The following is a 14,004-nucleotide window of genomic DNA, read 5'->3' as shown; positions in this document are numbered from 1 at the left end:
GGTATGCATGCTTCAGAACGTATATGACAGTGGTATCCATGCTACAGAAGGTCTATGACAGTGGTATACATGCTACAGAACGACTCTGACAGTGGTATCCATGCTACAGAAGGTATATGACAGTGGTATCCATGTTACAGAAGGTCTATGACAGTGGTATCCATGCTACAGAAGGACTATGACAGTGGTATCCATGTATCCATGCTACAGAAGGACTATGACAGTGGTATCCATGCTACAGAAGGACTATGACAGTGGTATCCATGCTATATGAAGGAAGGTCTATGACAGTGGTATCCATGCAGAAGGATTATGACAGTGGAATGCTTCAGAACGTATATGACAGTGGTATCCATGCTACAGAAGGTCTATGACAGTGGTATCCATGCTACAGAAGGTATATGACAGTGGTATCCATGCTACAGAAGGTCTATGACAGTGGTACAGAAGGACTATGACAGTGGTATCCATGCTACAGAAGGTCTATGACAGTGGTATCCATGCTACAGAAGGTATATGGCAGTGGTATCCATGCTACAGAAGGACTATGACAGTGGTATCCATGCTACAGAAGGTCTATGACAGTGGTATCCATGCTACAGAAGGACTATGACAGTGGTATGCATGCTTCAGAACGTATATGACAGTGGTATCCATGCTACAGAAGGTCTATGACAGTGGTATCCATGCTACAGAAGGTATATGACAGTGGTATCCATGCTACAGAAGGTCTATGACAGTGGTATCCACGCTACAGAAGGACTATGACAGTGGTATCCATGCTACAGAAGGTCTATGACAGTGGTATCCATGCTACAGAAGGTATATGGCAGTGGTATCCATGCTACAGAAGGACTATGACAGTGGTATCCATGCTACAGAAGGTATATGGCAGTGGTATCCATGCTACAGAAGGACTATGACAGTGGTATCCATGCTACAGAAGGTCTATGACAGTGGTATCCATGCTACAGAAGGACTATGACAGTGGTATGCATGCTTCAGAACGTATATGACAGTGGCATCCATGCTACAGAAGGTCTATGACAGTGGTATCCATGCTACAGAAGGTATATGACAGTGGTATCCATGCTACAGAAGGACTCTGACAGTGGTATCCATGCTACAGAAGGTATATGGCAGTGGTATCCATGCTACAGAAGGACTATGACAGTGGTATCCATGCTACAGAAGGTCTATGACAGTGGTATCCATGCTACAGAAGGACTATGACAGTGGTATGCATGCTTCAGAACGTATATGACAGTGGCATCCATGCTACAGAAGGTCTATGACAGTGGTATCCATGCTACAGAAGGTATATGACAGTGGTATCCATGCTACAGAAGGACTCTGACAGTGGTATCCATGTTACAGAAGGTCTATGACAGTGGTATCCATGCTACAGAAGGTCTATGACAGTGGTATCCATGCTACAGAAGGTATATGACAGTAGTATCCATGCTACAGAAGGTCTGTGACAGTGATATCCATGCTACAGAAGGACTATGACAGTGGTATCCATGCTACAGAAGGTCTATGACAGTGGTATCCATGCTACAGAAGGACTATGACAGTGGTATCCATGCTACAGAAGGTCTATGACAGTGGTATGCATGCTTCAGAACGTATATGACAGTGGTATCCATGCTACAGAAGGTCTATGACAGTGGTATGCATGCTACAGAACGACTATGACAGTGGTATCCATGCTACAGAAGGTATATGACAGTGGTATCCATGTTACAGAAGGTCTATGACAGTGGTATCCATGCTACAGAAGGACTATGACAGTGGTATCCATGCTACAGAAGGACTATGACAGTGGTATCCATGCTACAGAAGGTCTATGACAGTGGTATCCATGCTACAGAAGGTCTTTGCCAGTGGTATCCATGCTACAGAAGGACTATGATCGTGGTATCCATGCTACAGAAGGACTATGACAGTGGTATGCATGCTTCAGAACGTATATGACAGTGGTATCCATGCTACAGAAGGATTATGACAGTGGAATGCATGCTTCAGAACGTATATGACAGTGGTATCCATGCTACAGAAGGTCTATGACAGTGGTATCCATGCTACAGAAGGTATATGACAGTGGTATCCATGCTACAGAAGGTCTATGACAGTGGTATCCACGCTACAGAAGGACTATGACAGTGGTATCCATGTTACAGAAGGTCTATGACAGTGGTATCCATGCTACAGAAGGACTATGACAGTGGTATCCATGCTACAGAAGGACTATGACAGTGGTATCCATGCTACAGAAGGTCTATGATAGTGGTATCCATGCTACAGAAGGTCTTTGCCAGTGGTATCCATGCTACAGAAGGACTATGACCGTGGTATCCATGCTACAGAAGGACTATGACAGTGGTATGCATGCTTCAGAATGTATATGACAGTGGTATCCATGCTACAGAAGGTCTATGACAGTGGTATCCACGCTACAGAAGGACTATGACAGTGGTATCCATGCTACAAAAGGTCTATGGCAGTGGTATCCATGCTACAGAAGGACTCTGACAGTGGTATCCATGCTACAGAAGGTATATGACAGTGGTATCCATTCTACAGAAGGACTATGACAGTGGTATCCATGCTACAGAAGGTCTATGACAGTGGTATCCATGCTACAGAAGGTCTATGCCAGTGGTATCCATGCTACAGAAGGACTATGACCGTGGTATCCATGCTACAGAAGGACTATGACAGTGCTATCCATGCTACAGACGGTCTATGACAGTGGTTTCCATGCTACAGAAGGACTATGACAGTGGTATCCATGCTACAGAAGGTCTATGACAGTGGTATCCATGCTACAAAAGGTATACGGCAGTGGTATCCATGCTACAGAAGTTATATGGCAGTGGTATCCATGCTACAGAAGTTATATGACAGTGGTATGCATGCTTCAGAACGTATATGACAGTGGTATCCATGCTACAGAAGGTCTATGACAGTGGTATCCATGCTACAGAAGGACTATGACAGTGGTATCCATGCTACAGAAGGTATATGACAGTGGTATCCATGTTACAGAAGGTCTATGACAGTGGTATCCATGCTACAGGAAGGACTATGACAGTGGTATCCATGCTACAGAAGGACTATGACAGTGGTATCCATGCTACAGAAGGTCTATGACAGTGGAATCCATGCTACAGAAGGTCTATGCCAGTGGTATCCATGCTACAGAAGGACTATGACCGTGGTATCCATGCTACAGAAGGACTATGACAGTGCTATCCATGCTACAGATGGTCTATGACAGTGGTTTCCATGCTACAGAAGTTCTATGACAGTGGTATCCATGCTACAAAAGGTATATGGCAGTGGTATCCATGCTACAGAAGGACTATGACAGTGGTATCCATGCTACAGAAGGTCTATGACAGTGGTATCCATGCTACAGAAGGTCTGTGACAGTGGTATCCATGCTACAGAACGTATATGACAGTGGTATCCATGCTATAGAAGGACTATGACAGTGGTATCCATGCTACAGAAGGTCAATGACAGAGGTATCCATGCTACAGAAGGACTATGACAGTGGTATCCATGCTACAGAAGGTCTATGACAGTGGTATGCATGCTTCAGAACGTATATGACAGTGGTATCCATGCTACAGAAGGTCTATGACAGTGTTATCCATGCTACAGAAGGACTATGACAGTGGTATCCATGTTACAGAAGGTATATGACAGTGGTATCCATGCTACAGAAGGTCTATGAGAGTGGTATCCATGCTACAGAAGGACTATGACAGTGGTATCCATGCTACAAAAGGTATATGGCAGTGGTATCAATGCTACAGAAGGACTATGACAGTGGTATCCATGCTACAGAAGGTCTATGACAGTGGTTTCCATGCTACAGAAGGTCTATGACAGTGGTATCCATGCTACAAAAGGTATATGGCAGTGGTATCCATGCTACAGAAGGACTATGACAGTGGTATCCATGCTACAGAAGGTCTATGACAGTGGTATCCATGCTACAGAAGGTCTATGGCAGTGGTATCAATGCAACAGAAGGTATATGACAGTGGTATCCATGCTACAGAAGGTCTATGACAGTGGTATCCATGCTACAGAAGGTATATGACAGTGGTATCGATGCTACAGAAGGTCTGTGACAGTGGTATCCATGCTACAGAATGTCTATGACAGTGGTATCCATGCTACAGAAGGACTATGACAGTGGTATCCATGCTACAGAAGGTCTATGAAAGTGGTATCCATGCTACGGAATGACTATGAAAGTGGTATCCATGCTACAGAAGGTCTATGACAGTGGTATCCATGCTTCAGAACGTATATGACAGTGGTATCCATGCTACAGAAGTCCTATTACAGTGGTATCCATGCTACAGAAGGTATATGACAGTGGTATCCATGCTATAGAAGGACTATGACAGTGGTATCCATGCTACAGAAGGTCTATGACAGTGGTATCCATGCTACAGAAGGTATATGACAGTGGTATCGATGCTACAGAAGGTCTGTGACAGTGGTATCCATGCTACAGAATGTCTATGACAGTGGTATCCATGCTACAGAAGGACTATGACAGTGGTATCCATGCTACAGAAGGTCTATGAAAGTGGTATCCATGCTACGGAATGACTATGAAAGTGGTATCCATGCTACAGAAGGTCTATGACAGTGGTATCCATGCTTCAGAACGTATATGACAGTGGTATCCATGCTACAGAAGTCCTATTACAGTGGTATCCATGCTACAGAAGGTCTATGACAGTGGTATCCATGCTATAGAAGGACTATGACAGTGGTATCCATGCTAGAGAATGTCTATGACAGTGGTTTTCATGCTACAGAATGTCTATGCCAGTGGTATCCATGCTACAGAAGGTCTATGACAGTGGTATCCATGCTACAGAAGGACTATGACAGTGGTATCCATGCTACAGAAGGTCTATGACAGTGGTATGCATGCTTCAGAACGTATATGACAGTGGTAGCCATGCTACAGAAGGTCTATGACAGTGGTATCCATGCTACAGAAGGACTATGACAGTGGTATCCATGCTACAGAAGGTATATGACAGTGGTATCCATGCTACAGAAGGACTATGACAGTGGTATCCATGCTACAGAAGGACTATGACAGTGGTATCCATGCTACAGAAGGACTATGACAGTGGTATGCATGCTTCAGAACGTATATGACAGTGGTATCCATGCTACAGAAGGTCTATGACAGTGGTATCCATGCTACAGAAGGACTATGACAGTGGTATCCATGCTACAGAAGGTATATGACAGTGGTATCCATGTTACAGAAGGACTATGACAGTGGTATCCATGCTACAGAAGGACTATGACAGTGGTATCCATGCTACAGAAGGTATATGACAGTGGTATCCATGCTACAGAAGGTCTATGGCGGCAGTGGTATCAATGCAACAGAAGGTCTATGACAGTGGTATCCATGCTACAGAAGGTATATGACAGTGGTATCCATTTTACAGAAGGTATGTGACAGTGGTATCCATGCTACAGAATGTCTATGACAGTGGTATCCATGCTACAGAAGGACTATGACAGTAGTATCCATTCTACAGAAGGTATATGACAGTGGTATCAATGCTACAGAAGGTATATGACAGTAGTATCCATGCTACAGAATGACTATGACAGTGGTATCCATGCTACAGAAGGTCTATGACAATGGTATCCATGCTACAGAAGGACTATGACAGTGGTATCCATGCTACAGAAGGTCTATGACAGTGGTATCCATGCTACAGAAGGACTATGAGAGTGGTATCCATGCTACAGAAGGTATGTGACAATGGTATCCATGCTAAAGAAGGTCTATGACAGTGGTATCCATGCTACAGAAGGACTATGACAGTGGTATCCATGCTACAGAAGGACTATGACAGTGGTATCCATGCTACAGAAGGTCTATGACAGTGGTATCCATACTACAGAAGGACTATGACAATGGTATCCATGCTACAGAAGGACTATGACCGTGGTATCCATGCTACAGAAGGTGTATGGCAGTGGTATCAATGCAACAGAAGGTCTATGACAGTGGTATCCATGCTACAGAAGGTCTATGACAGTGGTATCCATGCTACAGAAGGTCTATGACAGTGGTATCCATGCTACAGAAGAACTATGACAGTAGTATCCATGCTACAGAAGGTATATGACAGTGGTATCCATGCTACAGAAGGTCTATGACAGTGGTATCCATGCTACAGAAGGACTATGACAGTGGTATCCATGCTACAGAAGGTCTATGACAATGGTATCCATGCTACAGAAGGACTATGACAGTGGTATCCATGCTACAGAAGGTATATGACAATGGTATCCATGCTACAGAAGGACTATGACAGTGGTATCCATGCTACAGAAGGACTATGACAGTGGTATCCATGTTAGAGAAGGTCTATGACAGTGGTTTTCATGCTACAGAAGGTCTATGCCAGTGGTATCCATGCTACAGAAGGTCTATGACAGTGGTATCCATGCTACAGAAGGACTACGACAGTGGTATCCATGCTACAGAAGGTCTATGACGGTGGTATCCATGCTACAGAAGGACTATGACAGTGGTATCCATGCTACAGAAGGACTATGACAGTGGTATCCATGCTACAGAAGGTATATGACAATGGTATCCATGCTACAGAAGGACTATGACAGTGGTATCCATGCTACAGAAGGACTATGACAGTGGTATCCATGCTAGAGAAGGTCTATGACAGTGGTTTTCATGCTACAGAAGGTCTATGCCAGTGGTATCCATGCTACAGATTGTCTATGACAGTGGTATCCATGCTACAGAAGGACTACGACAGTGGTATCCATGCTACAGAAGGTCTATGACGGTGGTATGCTTGCTTCAGAACGTATATGACAGTGGTATCCATGCTACAGAAGGTCTATGACAGTGGTATCCATGCTACATAAGGTCTATGACAGTGGTATCCATGCTACAGAAGGTATATGACAGTGGTATCCATTTTACAGAAGGTCTGTGACAGTGGTATCCATGCTACAGAATGTCTATGACAGTGGTATCCATGCTACAGAAGGACTATGACAGTAGTATCCATGCTACAGAAGGTATATGACAGTGGTATCAATGCTACAGAAGGTCTATGACAGTGGTATCCATGCTACAGAATGACTATGACAGTGGTATCCATGCTACAGAAGGTCTATGACAATGGTATCCATGCTACAGAAGGACTATGACAGTGGTATCCATGCTACAGAAGGTATATGACAATGGTATCCATGCTACAGAAGGACTATGACAGTGGTATCCATGCTACAGAAGGACTATGACAGTGGTATCCATGCTAGAGAAGGTCTATGACAGTGGTTTTCATGCTACAGAAGGTCTATGCCAGTGGTATCCATGCTACAGAAGGTCTATGACAGTGGTATGCATGCTACAGAAGGACTATGACAGTGGTATCCATGCTACAGAAGGTCTATGACAGTGGTATCCATGCTACAGAAGGACTATGACAGTGGTATCCATGCTACAGAAGAAGGACAGTGGTATCCATGCTACAGAAGGTGCCAGTGGTATCCATGCTACAGAAGGTGACCGTGGTATCCATGCTACAGAAGGTGTATCCATGCAACAGAAGGTCTATGACAGTGGTATCCATGCTACAGAAGGTCTATGACAGTGGGTCCATCCATAAGGTCTATGACAGTGGTATCCATGCTACAGAAGGTATATGACAGTGGTATCCATTTTACAGAAGGTCTGTGACAGTGGTATCCACGCTACAGAATGTCTATGACAGTGGTATCCATGCTACAGAAGAACTATGACAGTAGTATCCATGCTACAGAAGGTATATGACAGTGGTATCCATGCTACAGAAGGTCTATGACAGTGGTATCCATGCTACAGAAGGACTATGACAGTGGTATCCATGCTACAGAAGGTCTATGACAATGGTATCCATGCTAAAGAAGGACTATGACAGTGGTATCCATGCTACAGAAGGTATATGACAATGGTATCCATGCTACAGAAGGACTATGACAGTGGTATCCATGCTACAGAAGGTATATGACAGTGGTATCCATGCTACAGAAGGACTATGACAGTGGTATCCATGCTACAGAAGGACTATGACAGTGGTATCCATGCTACAGAAGGACTATGACAGTGGTATGCATGCTTCAGAACGTATATGACAGTGGTATCCATGCTACAGAAGGTCTATGACAGTGGTATCCATGCTACAGAAGGACTATGACAGTGGTATCCATGCTACAGAAGGTATATGACAGTGGTATCCATGTTACAGAAGGACTATGACAGTGGTATCCATGCTACAGAAGGACTATGACAGTGGTATCCATGCTACAGAAGGTATATGACAGTGGTATCCATGCTACAGAAGGTCTATGGCGGCAGTGGTATCAATGCAACAGAAGGTCTATGACAGTGGTATCCATGCTACAGAAGGTATATGACAGTGGTATCCATTTTACAGAAGGTCTGTGACAGTGGTATCCATGCTACAGAATGTCTATGACAGTGGTATCCATGCTACAGAAGGACTATGACAGTAGTATCCATTCTACAGAAGGTATATGACAGTGGTATCAATGCTACAGAAGGTCTATGACAGTAGTATCCATGCTACAGAATGACTATGACAGTGGTATCCATGCTACAGAAGGTCTATGACAATGGTATCCATGCTACAGAAGGACTATGACAGTGGTATCCATGCTACAGAAGGTCTATGACAGTGGTATCCATGCTACAGAAGGACTATGAGAGTGGTATCCATGCTACAGAAGGTATGTGACAATGGTATCCATGCTAAAGAAGGTCTATGACAGTGGTATCCATGCTACAGAAGGACTATGACAGTGGTATCCATGCTACAGAAGGACTATGACAGTGGTATCCATGCTACAGAAGGTCTATGACAGTGGTATCCATACTACAGAAGGACTATGACAATGGTATCCATGCTACAGAAGGACTATGACCGTGGTATCCATGCTACAGAAGGTGTATGGCAGTGGTATCAATGCAACAGAAGGTCTATGACAGTGGTATCCATGCTACAGAAGGTCTATGACAGTGGTATCCATGCTACAGAAGGTCTATGACAGTGGTATCCATGCTACAGAAGAACTATGACAGTAGTATCCATGCTACAGAAGGTATATGACAGTGGTATCCATGCTACAGAAGGTCTATGACAGTGGTATCCATGCTACAGAAGGACTATGACAGTGGTATCCATGCTACAGAAGGTCTATGACAATGGTATCCATGCTACAGAAGGACTATGACAGTGGTATCCATGCTACAGAAGGTATATGACAATGGTATCCATGCTACAGAAGGACTATGACAGTGGTATCCATGCTACAGAAGGACTATGACAGTGGTATCCATGTTAGAGAAGGTCTATGACAGTGGTTTTCATGCTACAGAAGGTCTATGCCAGTGGTATCCATGCTACAGAAGGTCTATGACAGTGGTATCCATGCTACAGAAGGACTACGACAGTGGTATCCATGCTACAGAAGGTCTATGACGGTGGTATCCATGCTACAGAAGGACTATGACAGTGGTATCCATGCTACAGAAGGACTATGACAGTGGTATCCATGCTACAGAAGGTATATGACAATGGTATCCATGCTACAGAAGGACTATGACAGTGGTATCCATGCTACAGAAGGACTATGACAGTGGTATCCATGCTAGAGAAGGTCTATGACAGTGGTTTTCATGCTACAGAAGGTCTATGCCAGTGGTATCCATGCTACAGAAGGTCTATGACAGTGGTATCCATGCTACAGAAGGACTACGACAGTGGTATCCATGCTACAGAAGGTCTATGACGGTGGTATGCTTGCTTCAGAACGTATATGACAGTGGTATCCATGCTACAGAAGGTCTATGACAGTGGTATCCATGCTACATAAGGTCTATGACAGTGGTATCCATGCTACAGAAGGTATATGACAGTGGTATCCATTTTACAGAAGGTCTGTGACAGTGGTATCCATGCTACAGAATGTCTATGACAGTGGTATCCATGCTACAGAAGGACTATGACAGTAGTATCCATGCTACAGAAGGTATATGACAGTGGTATCAATGCTACAGAAGGTCTATGACAGTGGTATCCATGCTACAGAATGACTATGACAGTGGTATCCATGCTACAGAAGGTCTATGACAATGGTATCCATGCTACAGAAGGACTATGACAGTGGTATCCATGCTACAGAAGGTATATGACAATGGTATCCATGCTACAGAAGGACTATGACAGTGGTATCCATGCTACAGAAGGACTATGACAGTGGTATCCATGCTAGAGAAGGTCTATGACAGTGGTTTTCATGCTACAGAAGGTCTATGCCAGTGGTATCCATGCTACAGAAGGTCTATGACAGTGGTATGCATGCTACAGAAGGACTATGACAGTGGTATCCATGCTACAGAAGGTCTATGACAGTGGTATCCATGCTACAGAAGGACTATGACAGTGGTATCCATGCTACAGAAGGACTATGACAGTGGTATCCATGCTACAGAAGGTCTATGCCAGTGGTATCCATGCTACAGAAGGACTATGACCGTGGTATCCATGCTACAGAAGGTGTATGGCAGTGGTATCAATGCAACAGAAGGTCTATGACAGTGGTATCCATGCTACAGAAGGTCTATGACAGTGGTATCCATGCTACATAAGGTCTATGACAGTGGTATCCATGCTACAGAAGGTATATGACAGTGGTATCCATTTTACAGAAGGTCTGTGACAGTGGTATCCACGCTACAGAATGTCTATGACAGTGGTATCCATGCTACAGAAGAACTATGACAGTAGTATCCATGCTACAGAAGGTATATGACAGTGGTATCCATGCTACAGAAGGTCTATGACAGTGGTATCCATGCTACAGAAGGACTATGACAGTGGTATCCATGCTACAGAAGGTCTATGACAATGGTATCCATGCTAAAGAAGGACTATGACAGTGGTATCCATGCTACAGAAGGTATATGACAATGGTATCCATGCTACAGAAGGACTATGACAGTGGTATCCATGCTACAGAAGGTCTATGACAGTGGTATCCATGCTACAGAAGGACTACGACAGTGGTATCCATGCCACAGAAGGTCTATGACGGTGGTATGCATGCTTCAGAACGTATATGACAGTGGTATCCATGCTACAGAAGGTCTATGACAGTGGTATCCATGCTACAGAAGGACTATGACAGTGGTATCCATGTTACAGAAGGTCTATGACAGTGGTATCCATGCTACAGAAGGACTATGACAGTGGTATCCATGCTACAGAAGGTCTATGACAGTGGTATCCATGCTACAGAAGGACTATGACAGTGGTATCCACGCTACAGAATGTCTATGACAGTGGTATCCATGCTACAGAAGAACTATGACAGTAGTATCCATGCTACAGAAGGTATATGACAGTGGTATCCATGCTACAGAAGGTCTATGACAGTGGTATCCATGCTACAGAAGGACTATGACAGTGGTATCCATGCTACAGAAGGTATATGACAATGGTATCCATGCTACAGAAGGACTATGACAGTGGTATCCATGCTACAGAAGGACTATGACAGTGGTATCCATGCTAGAGAAGGTCTATGACAGTGGTTTTCATGCTACAGAAGGACTATGACCGTGTTATCCATGCTACAGAAGGACTATGACAGTGGTATCCATGCTACAGAAGGACTATGACAGTGGTATCCATGCTAGAGAAGGTCTATGACAGTGGTTTTCATGCTACAGAAGGTCTATGCCAGTGGTATCCATGCTACAGAAGGACTACGACAGTGGTATCCATGCTACAGAAGGTCTATGACGGTGGTATGCATGCTTCAGAACGTATATGACAGTGGTATCCATGCTACAGAAGGTATATGACAGTGGTAGCCATGCTACAGAAGGACTATGACAGTGGTATCCATGCTACAGAAGGTATATGACAGTGGTATCCATGTTACAGAAGGTCTATGACAGTGGTATCCATGCTACAGAAGGACTATGACAGTGGTATCCATGCTACAGAAGGACTATGACAGTGGTATCCATGCTACAGAAGGACTATGACAGTGGTATCCATGTTACAGAAGGTCTATGACAGTGGTATCCATGTTACAGAAGGTCTATGCCAGTGGTATCCATGCTACAGAAGGTCTATGACAGTGGTATCCATGCTACAGAAGGACTACGACAGTGGTATCCATGCTACAGAAGGACTATGACAGTGGTATCCATGCTACAGAAGGACTATGCCAGTGGTATCCATGCTACAGAAGGACTATGACAGTGGTATCCATGCTACAGAAGGACTATGACAGTGGTATCCATGTTACAGAAGGTCTATGACAGTGGTATCCATGCTACAGAAGGACTATGACAGTGGTATCCATGCTACAGAAGGACTATGACAGTGGTATCCATGCTACAGAAGGACTATGACAGTGGTATCCATGCTACAGAAGGACTATGACAGTGGTATCCATGTTACAGAAGGTCTATGACAGTGGTATCCATGCTACAGAAGGACTATGACAGTGGTATCCATGCTACAGAAGGACTATGACAGTGGTATCCATGCTACAGAAGGACTATGACACCGGTTTCAAAACACCAGGCATACAAATGAAACACTTGAATCAATTTGAAAATTTATTTTAATATAAAAAAGACACTATGAAAACATTAGAGGACTACTTTGTACAATCATATGTATAAAAAACATAAATGAGGGAGGAAAGGGTAGGAGCGACTTTTTGGGGCAACATTGTAACACCAATGGGAGAGTTTTGATGGTTGTGGGATTAGGTAGGTCAACATCTCAAGCATGGTAGTTTGGAGGTGCACATGTAGTCCAAGATCATAGTTTCTCTTTCTTGCATCTATCAAAACTCTCATTAATCTAGAAATGAGCACACATCATTTTCTTGCATCAAACCACATACTATGAAGACACATTTCAGTCACATTGCTTTCAATACCTCATCCGTGCAATTCATAACATCTTTACAAGATTCACAACTTTGAAGTTTCATGATTTAGGCTCTCATAGACAGATTGTATTTTCATATGCTGAGACTTTTCAACAAACCAATACAACAGTAAACTCTCTGAAAACATCCCTTTAGAGTTAGAGAAAGGAGTCAATATCTGTGTCAATCAGATGGGTTTTCTGGTATCCCAGATTGCCTTTCAAAAGATCAGAGATGATCACAAAGTGGACTCTGATTGGTGGAATGAAGTAGACTTAGGCACAGTCACATGATCATGGACCAGTTTAAACACCAGTGAAAGTGAGGATCTGTAGAAGTTTGTCAATTCAGGAAGTGAATTCATCACTCACTCACTTACCTGTCTCTGTAGTGTGTTATTTATAAACCTGGCTGTGGTATTTGGGACTAGCAGGACAAGGATTAGGATACCATCAGCCATTCCTCTGCGTAAGAGACCTAAGGTGAAGCATATCTATCATAAACCTTCACAGTTGCATGACGTGTCAGAGAGAATTAGCCCTTAGGTACAGATCTGGAATCTGGGACCCTCCCCAAATCCCTAACCCAAACCATTAGGGGGGCGAATTGCAAAACTGACCTCATATCAGTAGCCATAGATCTGCATATCAGCTGATTAGCAGTAAAGGTTAGACAGGCCTGCTCTCTTGTTTTGCCATCTGCCTGTACGTTCCATACGGTACCATTAGGGATATTTAGACAGATGGTCTGAGGACCGCCTCGGAAAATGTCAGGACAAATGGCCATTCCCCTGGATAAACACTTAGAACTCACCGCTGTGCTCCATCTCTAGTTCTCTCTCTGCCTCGACCACTCGCTCGTTGTCTCTACCTTTGCTCTCGCTCACAGTCTATAATACTTTCCATCACCAATTTAATATTGTCTTTCTAGCTTGTTCTCTCATTT

This window comes from Oncorhynchus nerka, linkage group LG7 (assembly GCF_034236695.1).
Source record: "Oncorhynchus nerka isolate Pitt River linkage group LG7, Oner_Uvic_2.0, whole genome shotgun sequence".
Classification (NCBI taxonomy): domain Eukaryota; kingdom Metazoa; phylum Chordata; class Actinopteri; order Salmoniformes; family Salmonidae; genus Oncorhynchus; species Oncorhynchus nerka.
Note: the sequence above shows the minus strand (reverse complement) of the source record.